The 25,168-nt window shown below is 35.9% G+C and overlaps 1 protein-coding gene across 6 annotated transcripts in view; it reads left to right on the forward strand.

Moving 5' to 3' along the window:
• Positions 1-4,932: 4,932 nt before the first annotated feature.
• The window catches only part of LOC144373819 (uncharacterized), a 98,146-nt gene continuing 77,910 nt past the window's right edge, over positions 4,933-25,168 (forward strand). For 4 of the 6 annotated variants that reach the window (XR_013433367.1, XR_013433366.1, XM_078036795.1 and 1 more), the window contains exon 1: positions 4,933-5,578. The gene's annotated coding sequence lies outside the window, so the exon portion shown is untranslated. The remainder of the gene's footprint in view (positions 5,579-25,168) is intronic. The other 2 variants (XM_078036794.1, XM_078036798.1) reach the window with 2 other exon arrangements.

Consider the following 25,168-nt stretch of genomic DNA (forward strand, 5'->3'; position numbering starts at 1 on the left):
TCTAGCAGACCCGCACTCCTACTCATTCTGGAAACTGTCGCTCTTTGCAACATGACTGGTCAGCTCCCGTCCAGACTCTCCAGCTGATTTTAGCAAGATGGTCTCCCCTCAGCATGTCCGCCTGATGAGTGGCGCTCATGGCCGCCTGTCATTAGCAGGAGCTTCCTGACTCTGGTGTCCCTGGCACGATGCAGAGGGAGTGGGCACTTCAGATCCACATGACAGACGACCTGCTCGCTCAGGTGCGCCTGTGTTTCCTCCGCTGACAGCAATGTCACAATTCCTGCTTCTTGTCTGAATATTAATTAGTATTTAAGACTCATTAAGCTGGTTTTAGTGATTTATTTCATCCTGTAATTAGATATTATAATTAGATTATATCTATCAGATTTTCAACTTTCCTTTAATAAGAAATTGTTCAATATGTACAGATAAAAATTTATCAAATTATAACACATCATTTGAGCTAGATATAAATCCGGTTTTGCAATAGTTGAATAATAGCATAATGACAGTGTGGAGTTTTGTTTTTATGGGAATGTGTATTTTCTAGGTGGTGAGTTGTCCCAGGCATTGTGGAACCTTTCCAAGTGACAACTGTCCCTGGAACTAAGCCTGACCTTCAGAAGCGGGAGGACTCTGGTGCCATACCCAGCAGCACCTCTTAACTCTCCCGTCCTGAGACTCCCCGTGGGAACTGGCCTAAAGGGTATGTGTGGCAAGTGGGAATGAGGACCAATGGCAGTCCCAGGTCCTGTGTTGCAGTGCAGCGGTGTCCACACACTGGTCAACCAGTTCCAAAGGCAGATGCAAAGAGCAGTTACTCTCTCTTACTAGGTACTTTAAAGTTTTAAATAATTTTTACAAGGAAACCACCCATGTGTAATCAACAAAACTGTAATCCTTGGCATAAATATGGAATATCATTAGTTTTAATTTAAGCATGGCAGATTTGAAAAACAAATAGAAGTGTAAAATGGAAGGATAAGCCAAGAGAAAATACTTAAAACGGGAAAAATTTTAATAACTCCACAAAAGATTATCCAAATGGCCAGTGAACATATATTCAAGCTCATTATTACTACTCAAGGAAATACAAATTAAAACCACAAGATACCATTACATACACACATATGACAGAACTTAATAATTGAAAATATGTATAAAGAGCAACATGATCTTTTATGTATTCTAGTAGCAGTGAAATCTGTACTAGTTTGGAAAACTGCTTAGTATTATTTCTTAAACTTGAAGATATACATACTTGATGACAAAACATTTTTATCCCTGAATATGTACTACAGAGTAATTAACTGCATAAGTATACCAAGAGACATGCACAAGAATAAAATTATGTCATTTGCAAGTGTAATGGTGGAACTAGAAAATATCATGCTAAATGATATAAACCAATTCCAAGAAACCAAAGGCTGAATGTATTCTCTGATAAATGGATGCTGATCCATAGTGGGAGTGGGGGTAGGGAAGAATGAAGGGCCTTTGGATAGTGCAAAGGAGAGTGAGGGGAGGGTGAGGCATTGAGGATGGGAAGGACATTACAATTAAACAGATACTATTACCTTATATACATGTATAATTACAGTACTGGTGTGACTCAGCACCATGTACAACCAGAGGAATGAGAATGTATGCTCCATTTGTGTACATTGTGTCAAAATGAATTCTGCTTTACTGTCATGTAAAACCAGTTAGGACAAAAAAAAACCCCCACAGTACCTGGCACATAGTAGGTGTTCAATAAATATTGTTAAAATAATTTACACAAAAGAATGTTCATAATAGCAAGTTTTATCAGTAATAGAAAAACATTGTTGGGCTGGAGTTGTGGCTCACTTGTAGAGTTCTCACCTAGCAAGTGTGAGGCTCTGGGTTTGATCCTCAGCACCACATAAAAATAAAATATAATAAAAGCAAAAAAAAATTCAACCATAAAAAAATAAATTACATCTTATGCAGAAAACTGGAAGAAAATTTAGTACAACAAACTCCATTATCAGTGATGCTTACATACATAACTTTGAGAGATGACAATATTCTTTTTTATATATGTACCACATTTTGTTTATCTGCTCATCTATTGACTAATTCTTGGGATTCCTTCCACCTTTTGGCTACCTTGCACATCTCATTCCCTAAGGATTAGTGGTGTTGAGTACCTTTTTTGGCCCTTTTTTTTGAAAAAATATCTATGTAAGTCCTGTGCCCATTCTCTAACCAGAATTTTTAAATAATTTATAAATAGAAATTCTTTATACATTCAGGACATGTATTGGAGACATGATTTCCATGATACTATTTAGTATTTTAATACTAATTAGTACTCATTCAAAATAAGTTCAGTTTCCTGATACTTTGGAATGAGAATCATAAGAAATAAGGCTGGACTAGTGTGACTTAAGGTTATCACTTTCTTTGGGAATATAAAACAAAATATCAGAGTAGATTTAAGCCGCTGTTTTAATTTAAAGTGGCTATCTACTTCAGTGACAAGAAAAATCTATTTGTGAACTTAGTATTTAAATAGTTTTTGAATTTTGTTTCCCCAAAGCACATACATTATATGGTCAGATGGAAAAACATTTATATAATGAGAAATTGTTAGATATCATACATACACAGTTGCCTAAAATTTATTTTCAAATATATTGCTGAATTGCTGTTAGTGATAGCAGTATTTTAAAGTTCTTTTTGTAGAAAACATTTTTCTTTTTTGCTCTTTACAAATCGGTCCCCTCACATGGTTGATTATAAATCTTGTTTTTCATTTTTTCCTCATATTAATTCATATGAACTACTCTTTATAAAGATGAATTTTAGTTTTTAAAACATTCTTCAATCATTAATAGGAAGAAGAAAATAATCTCATTTCCCAATTCACAAATTCTTTATGATATAATTTTACATTCACATGAAAATATCATTCTGTCCTTCATTGCTAAAGACATATGTACTCTCTGACTTCAGCAAATTTAGAGAAAGTATTGTTTCCTTTTTTTAGGAGGTCTCTAGTTTAAAGCTTCAGGGGAAGGTGTATTGTTACACCTCCTAAACCTTTTAGGCACATTCTTCACTTCTCTGTGCTTTACTTTCTTTATTTGTGCCATGTTTATGATAAAAAGGCTTATCTTACAGGGATGTCATAAAGATTAATAAGATAATACATGAGAGAACATGGACAGAGAAATACAAAATAGTAATCTTTCTTTGGTTTAATATCTAATTTTTAAGTGTTTATAAAATATGTCATTTATTTTAGTAAATTCTGCCAGGTTTTTTTTTTGGGGGGGTACTTCCCATGTGTAGGAACTCTAGTAGAAATCAATAGAAAAACTATATTTTAAGGTGTTTACATTTTAATGAAGAACACTGAATTACAATATAAGTGGTTAATACAAGTAATATTATGAGACCACCATGGTAGATCTCACTAAATCTGCATAGAGCAATCAGATAAAAATTCATGTGAATTTGTTGGATGAATAATGATTTACCTAGTTAAGTGTGTTTGACCTTAGTTATTTGAATAAGTCATGAAAGATAAATACTGAAGAACTATTTATATTGCAAATTGAAATGGGAGAATGTAGTAAAATTCTGACTAGATCTTATAATGGGGAAAAATATCCTAAAAATGTTACTGGGAATACTGACAGAACTGGAATATGAAATGTAGATTAGGTAATAGATTTTATCAATATCTAATTTCCTGAAATGTATCACTGTACTGAGCTTCTGAAAAAAAAAAAAAAAAGATAAAAGAAAGTAAGGAAGGAAGAAAAGAAAGAAAGAAAATACTTATTCTAAAATATACCACTGAAATATTAAAGGAGTCAATATCAAATATCAAATATTTGAAAATTTGTGATACATTTGGTTTTTTCATGTATTCCAAAAATGATCTCAAAAGCAATCAGAAATATTTCCTGTTCTTCTCCAAGGAACTGGAAAGTGTCAAAAACTACTCTTAAAAGGAGTAAAATGGTGCACAAGAATGATGAAGTTTGTGGCAAAATGTTAAAAACAAATTACTGACCAAATATATAGGAGTTTATGTGTTATTTATGCAACTTTTCTGTGAATGTGCTGTCGCTTCAAAAGAAAAAAAATAGAGAAAAGGCTTACTTGGAATACAAGTTCATTAAGAGCCATTGTAAATATCCTAAAGGCTAAGTTCATTGGGTATTTAGCAAAGCCAACACTTAGAAAGCATCTGGAGCCCATGAAAGAGTATGATTAATTTGTAAGTGGAGGCTCGGCCTCGCTCAGTGGCGCCATGAGAGGAAAAGTTTGCAGGAGCGCTGCCGGGCCTCGCGCGACCTGACGCCCGCTCCCTCTGCGGCGCCTGGTCATGCCCAGGCCAGAGCGCCCGGCGGCGTCCTGGCCCGGAGCCTCCTCCTCCTCCGACCCCAAAGGGTCGCCTGGGGGAAACACCTTGGGGCTCCTCAGGCGGGTGGAGGAGCAAGGGTCCCAGGAAGACCCACGGTTAGTGCGGAGGGTCGGGGCGCATGGCGGGGCGCTCCGGAGGGCAGGCCCCGCGTGGCCCTGGCCCCCGCCCCCTCACCCCCCCCCTCCGCGCGGCCCTCGCCCCTCCCCCGCCCCCCCCCCCCCGCGCGGCCCTCGCCCCCCCGCCCCCCCCCCGCGCGGCCCTCGCCCCCCCCGCCCCCCCCCCCGCGCGGCCCTCGCCCCTCGCCCCTCGCTCCCCCCGCCCCCCCCACGCGCGGCCCTCGCCCCCCGCTCCCCCCGCCCCCCCCCCGCTCCCCCCGCCCCCCCCCCCGCGCGGCTCTCGCCCCCCCCGCTCCCCCCGCCCCCCCCCCCGCGCGGCCCCCGCCCCCCCCCCCCCCCGCGGGGCGCCCCGCTACCCCCATTGCGCAGGCCCAGCCGCCCCAGCGCGCATGCCCTGGGCTTGGGAGCGCTGCTGGCCCCCAGCCGCCCCTGTGATCCTGTTGGCTGCTGTCAGGTCCCAGCCGCCACTGGCTTTGCCGCTTGGACCTCTTGCGGCCGGGCGGTGAGTTTCCTGCGTGAGCAGCGGCGGGGGCGTTCTCCCGCGCAGGGGCGGGCGACGTTCCGCGCCCCCACTTTGCTGCGACCTTTGCGGGCTCGCCGGCGGGTGCGGTCGGTAAGCGTCTGCGCGGGGCGGAGGGACGCCGTGCTGCGGGAGGGAGAGCTCCGTGTCAATTTTTTTCTGACACCAAACGCGGCCGGAGTCTGTGGCGCGTGGGCGGTGAGCGCGGGGACCCCAGCGTGGCAGAGCCATGGATGGACCGGATCGGGGCCTTGGACTCTGCAAAAAGCTGTGGTCACAGTCGCAGCGAGACCGGGAGATGCGCTCCTGGGTCCGTCTGGGGGTTGGCTCGTCGGGCGGTGGGGCCGGCTGGACTCCGGCGCCCTCGCTGGCTTTGTCGTCGGGCTCCTAGGAGGAAGACAATGGGAAGCCCCTGTCCTCCGCCTGGTCCTGCCCAGACCCCCGCGGAGGAAGCGGAGCGAGTCCACCTTGGCCAAAGAGGACATCATCGATGGGTTTGCCAGGACCAGCTTTGTCCCTTTTGAAGGGCTGGAGGTAAGTGCCCCCTCCCCCACGTCTGCCTTTACGCACAAAAATTGGAAAAAAATGGTTTCTGTGTTCCTTCCAGAAACAGCACTGTTACTTGCACTTGGCTTCTGCTCCTAACTTTGCTACTCTGTATGTATTTAACCCTAAGCAAACTTCATAATCTTTTGTACCTCATTTTATTTTATTTTTTTTAAAGAGAGAGTGAGAGAGGGGGACAGAGAGAGAGAGAGAGAATTTTAACATTTATTTATTTTTTTCTTAGTTCTTGGCGGACACAACATCTTTGTTGGTATGTGGTGCTGCTGAGGATCGAACCCCGGGCCGCACGCATGCTAGGCGAGCGCACTACCGCTTGAGCCACATCCCCAGCCCCTGTACCTCATTTTAAAGGTGTTGAATGTATAGATTGCTACTACACCTTCCAGCAGTGGAAGTATGTGATTTTACAGATGACTGAATGCTCTGAATAAGATTAAGAAAGCTTTTTTTTTTTTTTTTTTTTTTACAGTGTCTACAGGTCAATCCAAAGTGCTGTAAGTGTCCTCAGCTCTTAGGTTGTTTGGTATCATTGAAAACTATAGTATGGAGTTGTTTTTTAAAATAGGCTCAAATTTTCACTTGTCTTAGTGTTTCACTTTGACTTGTAGTGATACCTACTTAGAACTTTAGGGAAGATGGGTTAACTAGTGCAGAGGATGACAAGATGTCTGGAAAAATCATTATTTGAAATACTCTCCAGATAAATAAATAAATATTCTCCCAGTATTAGGGATTGAACTTAAGGGTGCTCTTCACTGAGCTACATCCCCAGCCCTTGTAAGAATTGCTTTATTTTGAGGCATGGTCTTGCTACATTGCCCAAGTTGGCCTTGAATTTGTGATCCTCCTGCCTCAGCCTCCTCCATAGCTAGGATTGCAGGCATGTGCCACCATGCTTGGCACTCTGGTTATATTATTTATTGTGCTGCCATATGAATTTTCCACCTGTTCTTCTAACTAAACTTAATTGTGTGTATGTTTATATATTTATCTATTAGGGGATTCTATCTTAAAATGAAATAGCGGCATAAAAAGGAAAAACCACAAGTATTACAGAAAGTCTTTAAATAGATATTGGTTTTAGTTTTACCATGTATAACCTGTGTATCTTTGTGCAATTTATTCAAATCTCTGATCACCTGGCTCCTTGGATGTGAATTCGAGTGATAACATTGCTTATATTTCTTTATATCTATAGAGTAAATTCTGGCATTACTCAAATAAGAAGGGCTTAGAATTATAACTGTTGATAACTCCTTCAAAAAGATGTTCCAAGAAGTAAAATGGGCCTATGAAAAATTCTTTAAACATAAAGTCCTATCCACCTGTTCATCATTATTAATTGTTACTATTGTTAGGCTTTTCATGCAGAATGCATGCTACTTAATTAATATTTGGATTATCAGATATGAGTTTTAATTTGTGGAATATAGTTTTTCTTTAATGCTATCAAGACATATTGCATTAATATTTATTGGTACTATCTTTCCCTTCCTAGAGAAGTCCCTACATTATCATGATTTATTCAATTTATTGAACATTTATTTTAAATAAACATTTAAGAATGTATATTTGCTATGCTCTGCTTTAGCTATATCAAATTTTGACACACAGTGCTTTGTTTTCAATGTCATTGAAATTACATTGTGATTTTCTATAAAACCCTTGTTTTTTGTAAAAGAATGCTTTTGAAATTTATTCCTGTCCTAATTTTTTTTTATTTGCAATTGGTTTGTTGACAAAACCAGGTCATTTGTTTTATAGTTTGTCTTACTCAAAATTTTGGTAATGTATCCTTGTCACATGTTTCTTTGTCCCCTCTATTTCCTGAAATTTGACTATTAAATCTAGAGCCTTAATCAGGTTTTAGTGACACATCTCTGGCAAGAATATAGTAGCCAGGCATGGTGTAACTTGCCTGTAGTTTCAGCTATGCTGGACGCTGAGGTACGAGGATTGGTTGAGCCCAGGAGTCAGCCTGTACAATACAGGGAGACTCTGCCTCCAAAAAAATAGAGAAAAAAGAAAGAAAACTTCATAGGTATTATTTTTGTGTTACCATTAACTGACAGTAACATGTTATCATCTTTTCTAATGTTAGCCATCAACAATTATTGTCTGCATCTTAAACAGTAATTGATAAAGGACAAGAGTGTATGTAAACATTACTTTTAACTGTTTGTTGAGATATTTCTATAAAACAAACGCACTCATATCAGCAATTTGACTCCCCAGATCAAATTCAGTCAGAAGAGGTCATATGAAAATGGGATAATTTCTTTCTCTTTACTGGATGTTTTTTTTTTTAAATAATGGACTTGTTCTCTAGCATGAACATGATGAAGCGTTCTTTTCTTAGTATCATTATGAAAGCACAGAATGAAACTTATGTGATTGTTTCAATTATGGAATCATGACACCAAATTTGTTCAGATTTTTGCATTAGAAACCATCCTGAGTCCTTCTAACATAAACTCCAATATATTTTCATAGTTTTCTTAATTGTTTCAAGATCATCTTGTGCATTTTTATTACTATTATTATTATCAATATATATTATAAAAAGTATTGGGTTTTACTCTGACATTTCCATATATACATGTATCATATTTTGATCATGTCTACCCTCCATTCTACTTTCTCTTGCTCTTTGCCCACCCCCCAGTATCCTTCCCCCTTCCCAATAATTTTTTTTCTACTTCAATTCATCTCCTTCCCACTTTTTACCCTTTGAAAAAACACTAAGGAATGGTCTATTTGGATTTTTTTTTTTTGGTGGTGGTGGTGGGGAGGGGGGAACTAGGGATTGAAGCCAGGGGTACTTAGCCATTGACATCCCCTATTTATTTTTACTTTGAGACAGGGTCTCACTCAGTTGATAGGGCCTTGCTTAGTTGCTGAGGCTGGCCTTGAACTTTTGGTGCTCCTACTTCAGCCTCCCAAACTGCTGGGATTACAGGTATGCACCACTATGCCCAGCTCTAGTTGGATTTTATGGTAAATCTATTTTTAGTTTTTTGAAGAATCTGTAAACGGTTTTCCATACCAGCTATACTAATTTACATTTTCATCAGCAGTTTATACAGATTCATATTTTTTCCACATTTCAACTAGCATTTGTTATTTTATTTTTTGCTTTTGCTTTGGTTTGTTTATTTATATGACAAGAGCCATTCTGAATAGGGTGACAGGAATCTCCATGTAGTTTTTTGTGATTTATTAAGGCTAAAGATATTATTTTTACATATATTTGTTGTCTTGTATTTGTATTCTTTTTTTTTTTTTTTTTTTTTTTTTTGTTTTTTTTTTGTTTTTTTTTTTTTTTTTTTTTAAAGAGAGAGTGAGAGAGAGAGGGGGACAGAGAGAGAGAGAGAGAGAATTTTAACATTTATTTATTTTTTCTTAGTTCTTGGCGGACACAACATCTTTGTTGGTATGTGGTGCTGCTGAGGATTGAACCCGGGCCGCACGCATGCTAGGCGAGCGCGCTACCGCTTGAGCCACATCCCCAGCCCGTATTTGTATTCTTTTGAGAAATGTCTGTTCAGATCATTGGTCCAGTTACTGATTGGAATATTTGTTCTTTCTGAAGATTAATTCTCTGTCAGATGAATAGCTGGCAAAGATTTTTCCCCATTCTATAGATTTTCTCTTCACTCTCTTGGTGGTTTCCTTTGCTGTGCAGCAGAGTTTTGATTTATTGTAATCCTATTTGTCAATTGTTGCTTTTGTTTCCTGAGATATCAAAGTACTATTCAGGAAATCATTGCATGTTCCAGTATTTTGAAGTGTTTCCTATATGTTTTCTTCCAGTAGTTTCAAAGTCTTAAATTAAGATTTTGATCCATTTTGAGTTGATTTTTCTTCAGGGTGATTGAAATCTAGTTTCAGTCATCTGCATGTGGATATCCAGTTGTCTTAGTACCATTTGTTGAAAATGCTTTTCTCCAGTATATGACTTTTGGAACTTTATTGAGATCAGCTGTCTGAAGATACATGGGTTTATTTCTGGGTCCTCAATTCATTTATATATATATATATATATATATATATATATATATATATATATATATATAGAGAGAGAGAGAGAGAGAGAGAGAGAGAGAGAGAGAGATTGTAATGAAAATTGTATTATCTGTAAATAGGGAGATATATCTTATTTATGTTTATATTCTTTTTTTAATATTTATTTTTTTAGTTGTAGTTTTACATAATACCTTTATTTTAATGTGGTAGTGAGGATCAAACCCAGGGCCTCACATTTGGGCTAGGCAAGTACTTTGCTGCTAAGCCATAACTCCAGCCCCTTTATATTCTTTTTTTTTGTATCCATGGATATCTGTTTTTATGTCTATACCAGGTTTTTTTTAATTAAATAGCTCTGTAGTATACTTTATTTATTTGCTTGTTTAGTCATTTGTTTATTTAATTTTAGCATTACAATTCTTAATACACCTTTATACCATAATTTATCATATTTTTGATTGTATATAAGGTATGTTGACACCAAATTCACATCTCATATTTTGTATACTGATGAGGGTCTCTATAGTATATTTTAAAATAAAGGATTACAATGCCTACATCCTTAGTCCTTTTGCTCAGAATGATTTTGATTATTTGTGGTCTTTGTTCATTCCAGATGAATTTTAGGATTTGTTTTCTATTTCTGTGAAGAACTGTGAAAGATGTCATTGGTATTTTGATTGTGATTGCATTGAATCCATAGATCACTTTCAGTACTATGGCTGTCTTAACAATATTAATTCTTCCAATCCATGAACATGGAGGATCTTTACATCTTCTACTCTCTAATCTCTTTCTTCACTACTTTCCAATTTTCACTGTAGTAATCTTTCGACTCCTTGTTCAAGAAACACTGATTTCTTTCTCAGTCCATTCATTACTGATATATAGAAAAGCTATTGATTTTTGTATATTGATATTGTATCCCTACTACTTTGCTGAATTTATTTATCAGTTTTGAGTCCTTTGGTGGAATCTTCAGGATTTTCTCAGAATATAATTGTATTATCTGCAAATAGGGATAATTCAACTTCCTCCTCTCATATTTATGTCACTTTAAATATTTTTCTTACCTAATTGCTCTGGCTAAAATTTCAAGCAATGTACTGAATGAAAAGGTTGAGAATAGATACTCTATTTCCTGATTTTAGAGGAAATGCTTTCAGTTTTTCCCCATTCAGAATGATGATGGATATAGTTTTATCATATATAGCTTTTATCATAATAAGGTATCTTCTTTCTATATCTAATTATTCAGAACTTAATCATGAAGGACTGTTGAATTTTACCAAGGACTTTTTCTGCATCTATTGAGATGATCATGTGATGTTTATTCTTGATTCTATTTATGTGCTGTATGCTGTATTACATTTATTGATTCATATATATTGAGCCATCATTGCATCCTAGGAATGAAACCAACTTGATCATGATATATGCTCTTTTTAATGTGCTGTTGAATTCCATTTGAAAGTATTTTATTGAGGACATATATTATCTATGTTCATCAGGGACATTGGTCTATAGTTTTTTGTTGTTGTTGTTGTATCCTCATCAAGTTTTGGTAACTGGGTGATATATTGCAGAATGAGTTTGAAAGGGTTTCTTTCCATTTTAATTCATGGAATAGTTTGAGGAGCATTGGTGGTCGTTCTTTAAAAATCTGGTAAAAATTCATCAATGAATCTGTCTGGTTCTTATACTTTTTTGTTGGGAAACTATTTATTACTGCTTCAATCTCATTGCTTATTATTGATCTATTTAGATTTTTTTATGTCCTATTGGTTCGATTATGGTGGGTCATCTGGGCCCAGAAATTTGTTAATTTTTTCTAGAATTTCCAGTGTATTGGTATATAGTTTTACTCAATATTGCTAATGATCCTATGAATTTCAGTGATATGTGTCATATTATCCTTTTTTCATCTCTTTATTTGTTTGGTTTTTTTTTTTTTGGTTTTTTAGTAGCTAAGTATTTGTCAATTTTGTTTATCTTTTCAAAGAACCACCTTTTAGTTTAATTGATCCTTTCTATTCTTGTATAAAATAAGTGGTTTTTATTTTGAAATTGCATATAGACACTGTCTTTTTCTTATAAGACTGCAAGTGCTCCTGCAACCCCTCTAATAAATAAGCACCACCCAACTTTTTTGAGGTCCAATGCTATTTCCAAACCACATGTTTCAAACATCCTGCCATCGGATGCACCCAAGAGGAGGTGTGCTCCATTGCCTCCAATGGCAGCATCTCAGAGTGCCCCTCAGGATCTTACAAACATACAGGAGAGGCCAGCTTCTTGTGTGCTGAAATCCACAAGTGTGGAGGAGACTGATAAGGTGGGTAGATTTGTTTTGTTTTACAGGATGAGACAAGGTTACATAACTTAGACCCCCAAGAAAGTTAGTAACAGTTATTAATATGTAATAACATGAATAAGTACTTAACTAAAATTGGTACTGGGAAAAGATTATATGTAGTTTGATGCAATGAAGAATAAGTTTGTATTTTAAGGAGCTTTTTTTTTCAAGCAAATAGCTGGTCTATAAACATTAAGTCTTACTTAATGCATATATTACAGATGAAAATGCTAATTTTCAAATGAAAATGTTTTTAAACAACAGTCTTTGTGCTAATTCATGGGCTTCTAATTTGTATGTCTTCTTTACCTAATTTTGAGATTCTGCAGAGGAAATACTGGTGTGTACCTAAAATCAATACTCTATTTTCTAAAATGAGCCTTTTAATAGAACATATTGTGATTACCTTTATGTGTTCTTATGTTCAAAGCATTGTTCTATGTGTACCTTTTCCTTTAAATTTTATTTTTATTCTTTTTCTTTATTGTCTTATTTTTACTCCCCCAATTATTATTGGTTCCCTTTAATCCTAAATTTGGGAATCTATTAGCAAACAGCTTTTTATGACTAAGCAATCTGAACATTCTTGCTTTATTCATGTGGAAGGTAGATGATTTTTCAAGTAAATGTGATTGAACATAAGATGATGTATTATGTTGCTTGTAATCACACAATGATTTTAATGACTTTGAGAGCAATTTTTATTTTGAAGTATTCAATACAACAGGTGGTCTTCTCATATATGGTTGAAGGATTTTATTTCCTCCTCAGAAATTTAGTAAATTCTAGCCTCAAGAAATGAACTCTTCCCATCACCTAATATGCATTTGGGTACTTTCTTAATTTAAAAAAAAAACCCAGCAACTTGATTATAGTTTTTTTTGTAAACTATCATGTGTGTCTTTAGAACATAGCAATTTGAATAGAAACACATCTTTAAAGAAATGCTTAATGAAGTTGTTACTTAGAAAATCAACTCTCTTATTTCTATTAAGACGTCTAATTTAATGTTTGTGGTGTAAAATCTCATAAGTCAAGAATTTTTTTCTGTGATGGAGTCATTTTTCTGACAAACTTTTCCAGAGTTACTGCTTGGTAGTTGAGTGAAGCTTTGCAAAAAAGGTGATCATTGAGTTCAGTCTTGAAATGAGTGTGGGAGTCCATCGGTCAGGTGGAGGACCCTGTCCAGAGATTCAGTTCCTGAATACAATAGCTTGCCTGGGTGTGTGCAAGGATCAGATTGAACCAGCAAGGAAATCTAGAACCAAGTTAGGGTCAGAGACTTCATTTTGTGCTTGTAGCTTCTTTGCATTTCTTCATAGCAAAAGCATTTTCAGGGTTTTTTTATACTTGTATTTACCCTGAAATTACATCCTAAGTGTATAAGTTATTATACTCTCAAGTAGTTACCAAAGCATCTTTTTCTGTATATAGAAATCATCATAGCCCCTGCTTATAAATCTTTCTTCTGGATTTCCTCATTTAATCCATTCCAGTGAAGTTCCTTTGTACTTGGATCCCCAGGAGGTCTAGGTTGTCTCTTAAAATTCTGGACTGTGCTACCAGTGACCTTACTGAAAGCTATTTCTTTTGATTCTCGCCCTCTGCTCTATGACCACTTGGTGCCCTCTGTTAAGTAATCTTTTTTTAGTATGTTGCCTTTGGCAAACTACACATCTTTATACAATTTTTGATTATTTTTTCTTTTGATCTGGACATCTGGATAGTTCTTTGGTGTATTGTTCAGCAGAACCCAGAATTTTATTTGTTTTTCCCTAGAGAAGCTGAAGAACCATTTTTTATTTATTCATTACAAAAGTGCATGTATGCACACACGTGAATTCTTGGTTTGCCTAGGCATCTTAGTGCCTTTTCCTTACATTCCTGGCCATATTTGATGTGAATAGTCACCCTTTGGTCCTGATTTTTTATCTTCTGCTGCATCTCACTGTGTACCTCCGTACCTTGCACAGATCCAGGAGGAGTCAGTTTTTGTTGTTGTTGTTTTTTTTTAGATGGGGATTGAACCAGTGATGCTTTATCACTGAGCAACATCAAAAGGTCTTTTATTTTTAATTTTGAGACAGAGTCTCGCTAAGTTGTTGAGGCTGGCTTTGGACTTGCAGTCTTCCTGCCTGAGTCCCTGGGATTACAGGTGTATACCATGGTACCCTGCTAGGAACCAACTTCTTATACTTTAACCACATCCTGTTTTTATTTTCCTTGTTGTCACTCTTTTACCCATTGTCTGAATTGGAGATACCTGAATTCATGATTCACTATGTTCACTCTACTCTTTAAGAGGCAGCACATCTGTTCTTTTGTTAAATCCATGGGCTGATAATTTTCACTATGTGATTTTAATAGTGTCCCCCTAGGTCCAGGTCTTAAATAAATGAAGTCATATTTAAAACTAGTGTTTTGTGGATGTACTTATGGGTGTAGAGATGAGAGCATCTTAATTTTAAGTTAGACCCAAATCCACAGGTGAGTATGCCAATGATGAGTCCACAGAGAGGGCACATAAGGTGAAGACAAAGCAAAGGTGATGTCATGCTGCTGCATGCAGCTAAGGAGCACCAGCAGCCAGCAGAAGCCATGGGATCATGGCCTTTCCAACACCTTGATTTCCTTGATTTCAGATTTCTGGCCTTAGAAACCATGAAAGAAGAACTTTGGGTTGATCTAAGCTACTCAGTCATGGTAATTTGTTATAGCAGTTATAGGAAACCAATATATCAGTAACTCCAATTGTAACTCCAATCCTGGTATTCTTCTGGTTGTACCTTGACCTCACTGTTACTTAGTGACTCATTACACGAATAAATCAACATATTTAAAACCAAAATCATTTTTTCCCTCCTAGACTGAAAAGCTAAAGATCATTTTTTAGTTTTTTCCTTATTCTTTCACATCTACTTAGAAACCAATTCTTCACATAGTCACCCTTCATAATGTCCTCCATTTCCTTTGCTGAAGTCATTCCTAGGAAAATACAGGCAGAGTAAGGTGAGAAATAGTATTGAACTTATCCTCAGGATGCTCTAAATGGAGCAAGCTGCCACATTTCTATTTGTTAATTATCATTTCCCAGTTCAGAAACCTCAGTTTGCTGTGATTGATTTTCTGGGTCTCAAGTTTCTTTACAGACTGATCATAACTTTTAAACTTTTAATCCTCATCATTTTCAGGATGCTTTTAACTCTGACCACAAGATTTGACTTACTGTCTCTCATGTGAAATCCTGCTTCCTTTCCTTTCATAATTGAATGGCCCGATTGCAGGTACAAAAGTGCATGTATGCACACACATGAATTCTTGGTTGCCTAGGCATCTTAGTGTCTTTTCCTTACATTCATTCCTACTATCCCATTCAGTGGATCCTGTTTTTTTTTTTTAACTTAATGAAGAATTTTTTTTTCAGATTTTATCATAGAATACTTTTTACTTTCTCTTAACATGTCTCCCTGTGCCTTTTTATTTTTTTATGTATATGTTTAGGTAGCATGTTCATATATTACATAATGCTAAAGATAAAAAGGGGAATACAGTGAGAATCATCATTTTCTGCTTTGTCCTCAACTAAATTCTTCTGCCCAAGGCAACCAATATTGACAGTTCAAGTCCCTTTCAAGAGCTAATGAATGTATGCAAATTCAAGTCAATACTCATACTACCTATTGTTCTTTTCCCATGGTCATGTGCTACCTATACCATGTTATTCCTCACTTTTGGTACTTAATGATTCATTTTGGATATCCTTATTAGAACATAGAGGGCTTCCCTTGTTTAAAGATTGAATAATATTACATTGATGGATATAACAGGATTTACTTACCCTGTCATCTAAAGATAAATATTAGGGTTAAATTGTTATTGTTTAAAGCGTAAAGCTCTGTTAAATTTTCCTTTTGTCCTCTTCCAGCTATAGGGCAGGAATTGTATTCTCCAGCAAAATCCTATAACACTGTAGGTATTCAAGAGAATTGGTGGTATAGTACAGAGAATTGACAAACATTAATAAGTAGAGCTTCCACATATCCAAGTATATTATATACAATGAGAATTTGTCATATCACAAAATTTTAGTATATATTTCAGTTTTGTATTTGTTGAATTTTCTGAAACACTTGGATAACATAGGTTGCTTATATTTAGTTTTATGGTAACTGGACCACGTGGCTTTTAGAAATGTTTTCTTAGGCTTTTATAGAAAATCCAGAATTTTGACAACCTTATATTTAAAAATCAAGGATGAACACCTAAAACATTATATTATGTATTACACTGTGCATATAAATATAATTAACCATTGGATTGACATTACTTATATACAGACATTCAGAAAATTCAGCAAAGCATATCAATTACTTAGTTTACTGATTACTTGCTGAGGCTGGTCTTAAACTTGCAATTCTCCTGCCTCAGCCCCCTGAGTTACTAGGATTACAGATGCCACCACTCCTGGCTGAACTTTGAATTTTAAAAAGTCACTATTTTATGTGATTGAAAGTACAGGCATGTTGGGGAAAATGTAACTGGAAGAAAAAATATTTGTACAAATCTGTTCTTAAGTATGCAGAGAATTTTAGATACACTTATGTCCTATGATTTTCATTGTCTGTGATGCAAAATAAGCTACAAGGGTGCACTGTTTAACAGAAGTACAGTGTTGCAATATTTTCCATTTTTTTTTCTTCCAAACTATACTAAAGCAGAAAGCAAATATTGGAAATATTTATGTGATATTAGAAATACAAATGCTTACTTTGTATGAGTAAAGTGACAGAAAATAAGTAAGAGAGATAAATACCAGTAATGTCTGACAGTGATTTATAATTAGCAGTTTTATCCATTTTGAGCTTTGAGTTCATTTTAGTGTTCTTTTAAAGTCACTAATACTATGTTTCCCACAATCAAGGCTTACCAATAAGTTAGTTCAACTGTATCTTGAAAAAAATTGTCAAACATATCTCTTATATATTTTTTTGGCTGCCCGTATTTAATAATTTGCCTAATTCCTCTAAGACATTTCTCAATATCGACAAATTAAGATATTTGGATTGTGTTTTTAGAAATTGTACTGAAATTATTCACATTACAGGCTGTTGATTTTCTGAGCTGATTTTGGAAACTGATTGTGCAGTTTCCAAAAAGAATTCATAAAAGTTTAAAATTAGTAAAATAGTCTAAATTTTTCTTGGAATAGGTCTGTACCTAAAATTTTCCCCATTTAAGACTGTATTTTATAGAATATATATTTCACTGTCAATTTCATGTCCTTAAATTTTTCTGTACTTTTTTCCCATTATTTCAGGCTTCATGTCATTTTCCCTATAAAGGTGGAGATATTCCTATCTACAAAAATGTTCATTTGAAAAGAAAAACTTTCCAATTAGAATTTTTCTGGCAGTTTTTAATGGAACTTTTGGAGCATTTTGTGCTTCTAATGATTCAAAATGTCAATTCTGTGACAAAATATAAAATATTTGACTCATTCTCTTATTTATGCAAACCATATCCCATGCATTAGTATAGAAAATATATACAGTTGTATATAGTAAGACCAACATGTGTGAAACAGGAAGTCAGAAATGCAGTGACTTGACTTAAATTGAAAGTGACTTATAATTCTGGAACTAAAACTAAGTTCAGAAATCTAGTTTCTGCACTGTATGTGCAGAAACTAGATTTATTACATTAGAAGAAGAGGTAAAAAAGTTGAATTTGTGGATAATCTTGACTCAGAATTCATAGAACCTTTGGGAGAATTTTTCATTTGACATATTTGGTGTGTCTTTGCGGCTTAGAGCTATGTGTACACAACACCCAACAGCTTTTCCACTGACCACTAACATGATATGCCATTTTCTTGGGATATTGAGTTGTGACTGAAAACACAGTTGGAATAATCTCTAGTGGATATTTCATTTTGTCTCCTTTTGCATTCTGCTACAAACACTCAAAGATTGAGCAGTTGAGACTTTTGACATCTAGTATTATGCAAGTGAAATTTAATACCTAGAGTATTCATTTTTAATAAGTAACTTAATTTTTTCAAAATATGTGCTGTCTTCATCTTTTACTCACTTTTATATCAATGGCTTACAAGCAGATGATGTATCTGCTTGTATGAGTAGGTATATATTTGTTTTCATTTTACTTAATTGATTTTAATCCTACTTTTCAACAGAGTAATTAAGGTTGTACTCTTCTATATATAAAGTTTGTATTTGTAGTCTTTAAGAAATATACTGTTTTTTAATCCAGATCATCGGGTAACATTTTATTTTCCCCTCCACTCTCCTCTTATCATATGGAAAGTGGACCACACACATCATTCTACAATTGCCTGGGAACAGTGGTTACCATGGCATTTGCAGTTTGATACATCAAATACAGCTGTCTGTACTTCCAAAAATATGGCTGGTTTCAGTAGAGAAATGCACTGGCACAATATATTTAATCTTTCCCAGATATAAAGCATATTTTGTTATTGTGGTTTTCATAAGGTTCATTTCAAGGGTCAGAATAACAAAAGCAATGGTGAATGCTTATATTATTGACTATTAATATTACATATCAAGTTTAAAGAATATTACCCAGTTAATGTCCACAATAACCCTCTGTATCACTACTTTTTAGTTTTCTGCCCAGTTTACTTCTGACCGAAATGTAAAAAAAAAACTATGCTTATTATAAATTTAAATTTTAAATAAAAATATTATTCAAAGAACAATGGGTTGTGGGATTAATGTGGATTTCTCTTCCTTATCTATTAATATGCAAAAAAGTTGTTTCTCTCTAAAATTGCACAAGATATTCATAAAACCATATTGAAAACCATCAGTGTTAGGAGGCTTTCTTGACCAATCCTTGTGGTTCAAAGTTCGCTTAGCCTGTCTGCCATGGGAGAGATTCACCTTTCAGTGGTAATTGGTTTGTGATAACAGAGGCCAGGGCAGAGAGAAGTGGGCATCTTTCCTAGAATGATGGTGATAAGCTTATAGAGGTGGGGCACTGTCTGGAATGAAGCCAGCTATACATCTTTGGTGCATTTTTTGGAATCAACTGAATTGGCCCCAGTTTGTTTACCTGTTGGTGTTGCATATTCCCCTACCCTGTCCCTAGAAAGACTTCTGCTAAAATGATAACAGAAGACTAGAGTTAACACCATTCCCTATCTTTAAGCTTGATCATGGGTTCTGCGCTCTTCTGGTTCATCCTGTCTTTTCCCCACAAGATATACTATTGAGAGAGGCCCTCATCTTTGGTCTTTAACAAAATGTAATAAGCAAAGTTTTCTCAATAACAAGAATTGGTTGTATGCTATCACACAAAATTGTAGGGCTTATGAAATGAAAGTGCATGTTGCTTCAAGAGAAGTGTAAAAACATTTTCAGGTCATAACACAAGTTGAAAAATTTGTAATTTATTTCTTCTTTGCATAGAGAAGGGCTGGAAAAAAGAAGTATATTGTGGCAGAACAGGAATTGTCGTGGTTTGGAGTATGGTTACATTCTATTCTTGGGCCTATGATTTTTTTTTGTCCTTGTCATTTTCTTTTCCATCATCATCTTCATTGAATTTCTCTGTGGCTTGGTTTTCTTCTCTGTAGAATAAGGTTTTGTAACTGTGTTCATCAAAGTGTCTTCCAGCTCTAGTATTGTAAAATTATTTTGATCCTTTTATTGTCTTTTAAAATTGGATGAAAGGGCTTTGTTGTGGGAAGCTTTGATCAGTGGTAATGAGATGGTGATGCCTACTTCAACTCTGTGAGGATTTATGAAACCTAAACTACAGAAACAACTTAAGACATTGAATAATGGACATCTTTCTCCCTGGACTCCTGAAGGACCACGTGGGTATCACTAAAAAGTGCTCAAAGACTTAGTTTCATGAAGATGTGTTCAAGTTAATGAAGTTGCTTAGATATTCAAGTTAATGAACTTTAATATTTCATACTATCTCATAGTATTTACAAGGAATATATAGCTGGCAAAGAATAATGTTGATCTGTACCTTAAAATATATATATATATATATATATATATATATATATATATAATTTATAATAATTTTACAGGATTTCTTAGGTTCTCTCTATTTACCCCGATCCTCCCCACATGTGAAAATAATATTGTAAACAGATAATTTAAAAAACTCCTAATAGATACATTAAATAACATTATTAAAATTAGGCTACTGTTTATATGCCTTAATTGATTTTTTTCTTTTTGTGTTCTTTTCTAGAATGCATTGATTCCAGTGACCCACATCTTATGATTCACCTAATGATTAATAAGTGACCTAGTAACTAGTGCAAAGCTAGTCCTCAGCTAGTCATCAGTCTTTTGAACATTATTTAATTCTGTTTTCAACTTTTATTTAGTTTCATTTGAACCAGTGAATTTTGATTTGGATGAGAATTGTGGGACATTAACGATCTGGCCTGGTTTTCAACCTGACGTTGCCCTTTTTGCTAGAGGATTCTGTTTTTTCCTTGTAGTGTTTCCCTTTTCACAGAGCACACGGTTTGGTGATGTGTGTTTCTATTACAGGTGCAGTGGTCACTAATGGCAGACAGACTTATCAGTAGCTTTAACTAAATTAAATAATTGAATATCTCTAATGATTAACCATAACAGTTTCTCCTGGTAAATAGAAACCTATTTTCTCATATTGTAAACCCTTTAGACTTAAAATAATTAAATTTTAACCACTGTTAAATATATATGTATGTATGTATGTGTGTGTATATATATACACACACATATATAATTTGACCAAAGGAAATGTATCCTGGTTATAAAAGGTAAACATTTATAAATTATTCTTTATTTAATTCTTCATGTAAACTTCACCTGTTAGATTGTTCAGATTTATATACTCTAATGCATATTCACGTACTCATCACCAGCATTTAACAAACTAGTGTTAATTATTTAACTTTTATTAAAGTCCTTCATGGTATGATGAAATAACTTGAGGTGATTAAAGGTGGAGAATTTTAGAACAGCGAATTCGGCTTATGCAGCAGACTAAGCACAGGTTCCTGAATATTGAACACTGTTGGGTTTTAAAGTTGATCATAACTGAGATTGATTCCAATAGGACCCCCAATTTCACTTTCACCAAAGAGAAAGGCAGTCATAAATATTTCCTTTTTTAAATATCCATACTTTTCACTTTAACCTTAATAACTATCATGTTTTTACTTTGTTTACGGAATACCTTCACATGTCATGTAATAACAGCTGATAAATATGGAACATGTACTGTGTACTAGGCACCATTTTATATATGCTGAGATCATTTAAGGATCACAGCACCTTTTAACATAGATATGGTTACTTTTTATAGATGAGGAGACTGAAGGTCACAGAGACAGTAAATGACACATTTCTTGGTTCTCCCCCTAGTGTTGACCCCATAGTCCATTTTGGGGATCACCATTATGGTGAGCTATTTTCCAACATAAAAAAAAACTTCTATGAACCTCCCTCTGGTTCACACTAGGTGATTGAATTCTGATCAGTGCAAAAGTACAGTTACTTGGAGACTATTGGGAGCACATCCTGAAGGACACAGGAGAATATATTCTAAATGGAAACTTGTGTATTACTTAAAGAACTGTCGTAATTTAGGAAGTCTGCTTTCTTGGCTACAATCTAACCAAGAAGTACTAAAGGGTTTTAATGTAAATACTCCATTTTTCCTGCAGACTTTCACCCAAGAAGAGGATATGTTCAGTAGATACAGACCATCTTTTCCTCAAGACCAAGTACTCCTCTAGGTTTTCTTAGTAGTGATATTTTAGTCAACCTCAAAAAACTTCAAATTTGACTTTTAGTAACTTTGTTTGGCTGTTACCTTGGCTGACTGAAGCTCTTTTCTGAGAGTCTCTTTTTATAAAAACAACTAACCTCTTCTGTATCCCATAGGACGACTGAAAATATAAAGCTATTTTTTAAATGCTATTACTGGTGTTACATCTCAAAATTTACATTTCTATTATTAATCTTGTGTTGATTAACTAATCTCACAATTCTTATTAATTCAGAACTCCTGCTTTTGGATCATCTTATACTAATTGTTACATTTATATTTTGTCTCTTTATTTAGCAAGTTTTCACTATTAATTATAAGATGGAATCTAGTTATGACAGGCACAAGTTCTACCTCATATCAATTAGTAAGAATCATGTCTCTCCTAATGTCCTTGTTCTGAGGGTCTGTGGTTCAAACTGCAACTCTAGAAATGTACGCCCATTTGTACCAGTGTTTTGTAGAATGACTATACCATATATGCTTCCCAAGGTATCCATAGCTTTGCATTCCATCAATTGTCTTCATAAATGCTATTTATTTATTCTGACAAGTTTTAAATTCCTTGTTCATAGAAATATACATATTCTGTACAAAAATGCTAGCTTATTTTAGGATCTCCAGACTGATAAATATATGAATATGTGGGTATTCTGTATTTGAGTTATGGATATGTTTACATGAATTTGTGAGTATAAAAATTCCTCTATTTTTAAAATTTCTATGCTGTCTGCTTTACTGTATTATGAAAGTCTTTAGCTCTTAAACACTATTGTCTGTGAAGTTCATATCATGACTGCTTTTAGCATGTAATAGGTGAGATTCATAAGTGACAGTGATTGAGAATATGGCCTAAGGTGGAAGTATTTTTATTATATACCTCATGAAAGCAATCAGTCAAAACATGAGAAAGATGAAACTAAGGAGGAAGATCAAAGATGTCATTCCTTGGTGTGCTTTTACTGCATTGTTACTAATAAACCAGGTCTGCAGTGATAGTGATGCTTGAATAAGGCTAAACTGAAGTCAGTTTCTCAAGAAATAACATCTTTAGATTTTTAGAGAAATATTTTAAAATGTTCTTTTAGCATTTAACCACTCCTTGAGTTTCTCTGAATTTGCTAATACTATGAGAGATCAAGTGAAAGTTTCAGACCACAGAGGCATTATAATCTACTCAAATCAGTATTTACTGCTAATTCCTCACTATGTTCTATATCATCTCTTTATTACTGAGGATCCTTCTCTTGAATTATTTTAGAGGTCTGTTGGGGATCCATCCCATGACCTCCCAGTGGGGGATGATCACGATAGTTAATTAGAATTGACTTTAGTGGTTCAGAATCAAAATATGAGTTTGAGTGGCAGGTTTTCTTTTCTTGTTAGATTATTAGAGGTTTGAGTTCTGAAAGAAGGAACAGCGTAATATGATGGCAAGGGCTAGCTATAACTATATATCAACTGATATGGTAGAAGTTTAATATTTGGGGGGATGATGAGATCACCAGCCACCTTATCTCTCCTTCCTTAAGAGGAATTATGAATGAGGGGTTTGTATAGTATAGAATCTGCCATGTAGGCTTGTGTTTCTGTCTCTGTAGTGATCCATCGTTGTCTTTAGTATCTCACACAGTTGGCAATGATGATAGTTTTTAAATCATTTTTTTTTCTTTTGGGGCAGGTTTTTTTCCTCTGGCAGAAGTATTAGAAAGTTATGAAATAGTAAATTCGTCACTTTTTTCTGGATGTGTAGCAAAGCACAAAGACAGGGAACTTCTTATGTATTGGACTATTTTGCTTGGATGTACTTACATGGTCCTGTAAGAGTGGAATGACCCAAATTTACACAAACATCTAGTCCACGTTTATCAAGACTTCTTACCCATGAAGAAGAAAATACAGAATTCATTTTCCACTCACTTAAATATTTATTGAGAAACTTCTGTATGCCAAACAATTGTTCCAGAATTACAGCAATGAGCAAAATAGAAAAACAAGTTCCTGCCCTTATAGCCAATTTCAGTGGAAGCAGATAATAAACCAGTAAATAAGCCAAAAGCTGTTAAAGGCTTATAGTAAAAAAGTAAAGCTTGGAAATGGGATAGAAAATTTTGGAGTCAGGGAGGAAGGCATTGAAAGTGACATGTGAGAAATAACCAGAAGGAAATGAGGGAGAGAAACATTAAGCTATCAGAAGGAAGAATGTTCTAGGTATAGGAACAGCCAGGGTAGCCATCCCAGGAACTCTCCAGGCACCATGAGAGGCAGCAAAAAAGCCATTGTGACTGGAGTGAGCTATTCTGTCCTTGCAGATGGTCAGAGACATATAGGAACCAGGACATCAATTAAAAGGACTTAGATTTTCTGTGCCAATTGGGAAAATACTAGAAGGTTTTGAACAAAACATCCTAAAGTAACTTACACACTTTAACAGGATCTTTTCTTCCTGCTATGTTGAGGAAAGACAGTAGGCATTCAGTGTACAAGCAGAGCCCTGTTAGAGTGTTGTCAATGATTCAGACTCTATGGTAGAAGTCAAGCTGATGCTCAGTGTCTTTTAAGGGAGGAGCCAACAGGGTAGATTTGTTATGGATGATGAGAGAGGAAATGACAGCAAATAGAAAAATGACTTGCTCTTTGCTGAGATAAAGACCATGAGAAGTACAGGGTTTGGGTAGAAGGAAGAAAAGGAATGACTGCTAAGATTTCAGGTTTAGACGTGCTAAGTTGAAGTGTCCTTGCCATGGAGACCAAAACAGGTCATCAGATGGAGTAGACATGAGTTTACAATCATCAGCATGTATATAAAACTTACAGGTAACAAATCATCAAGAAAGTGTGAGTATAGATATTAACAAGAATATGGCCAGAGTTCTGGTGACACCAATGTTGGTCAGAAGATGAAAACTAATGCACCAAAAAAGCAGAGCAACCAGAGTATGGATCTGTTGAGAGTGAGAAATGTGGTGTTCTGGGTAAGAAAAAGCACTGCAGAAGGGAGGTCATGTGTGTTTATTGCTGCTAACAGGTCCAAAAAAAAAGAGTTCTGAGAGAAATGACCACTGATTTATTTGTGGTCAAGGTCATTGGTGATTTTGATAGGAAAAGTGTTAATGGGTCAAGGGTTGGTAAAAGTTTAATTGGGAAACTCAAGTGGGAAAAGAGAAATTGCAGAAATAAAGTATGAACAATTCTAAGTTTTGTTATAAGTCAAAGAGCAAAGATGGTGTGGCAGTTGGCCAGGAGGCATCAATCTGCCTGAGGAGGCAGGATAGTCCTAGGTTCTGCAGACATTCACCTGCCAGGAATGTGAGCAGTAGCCACTTGTAGTCTGTGACCTCAAGGAC

This window comes from Ictidomys tridecemlineatus, unplaced genomic scaffold (assembly GCF_052094955.1).
Source record: "Ictidomys tridecemlineatus isolate mIctTri1 unplaced genomic scaffold, mIctTri1.hap1 Scaffold_50, whole genome shotgun sequence".
NCBI classification, from domain to species: domain Eukaryota; kingdom Metazoa; phylum Chordata; class Mammalia; order Rodentia; family Sciuridae; genus Ictidomys; species Ictidomys tridecemlineatus.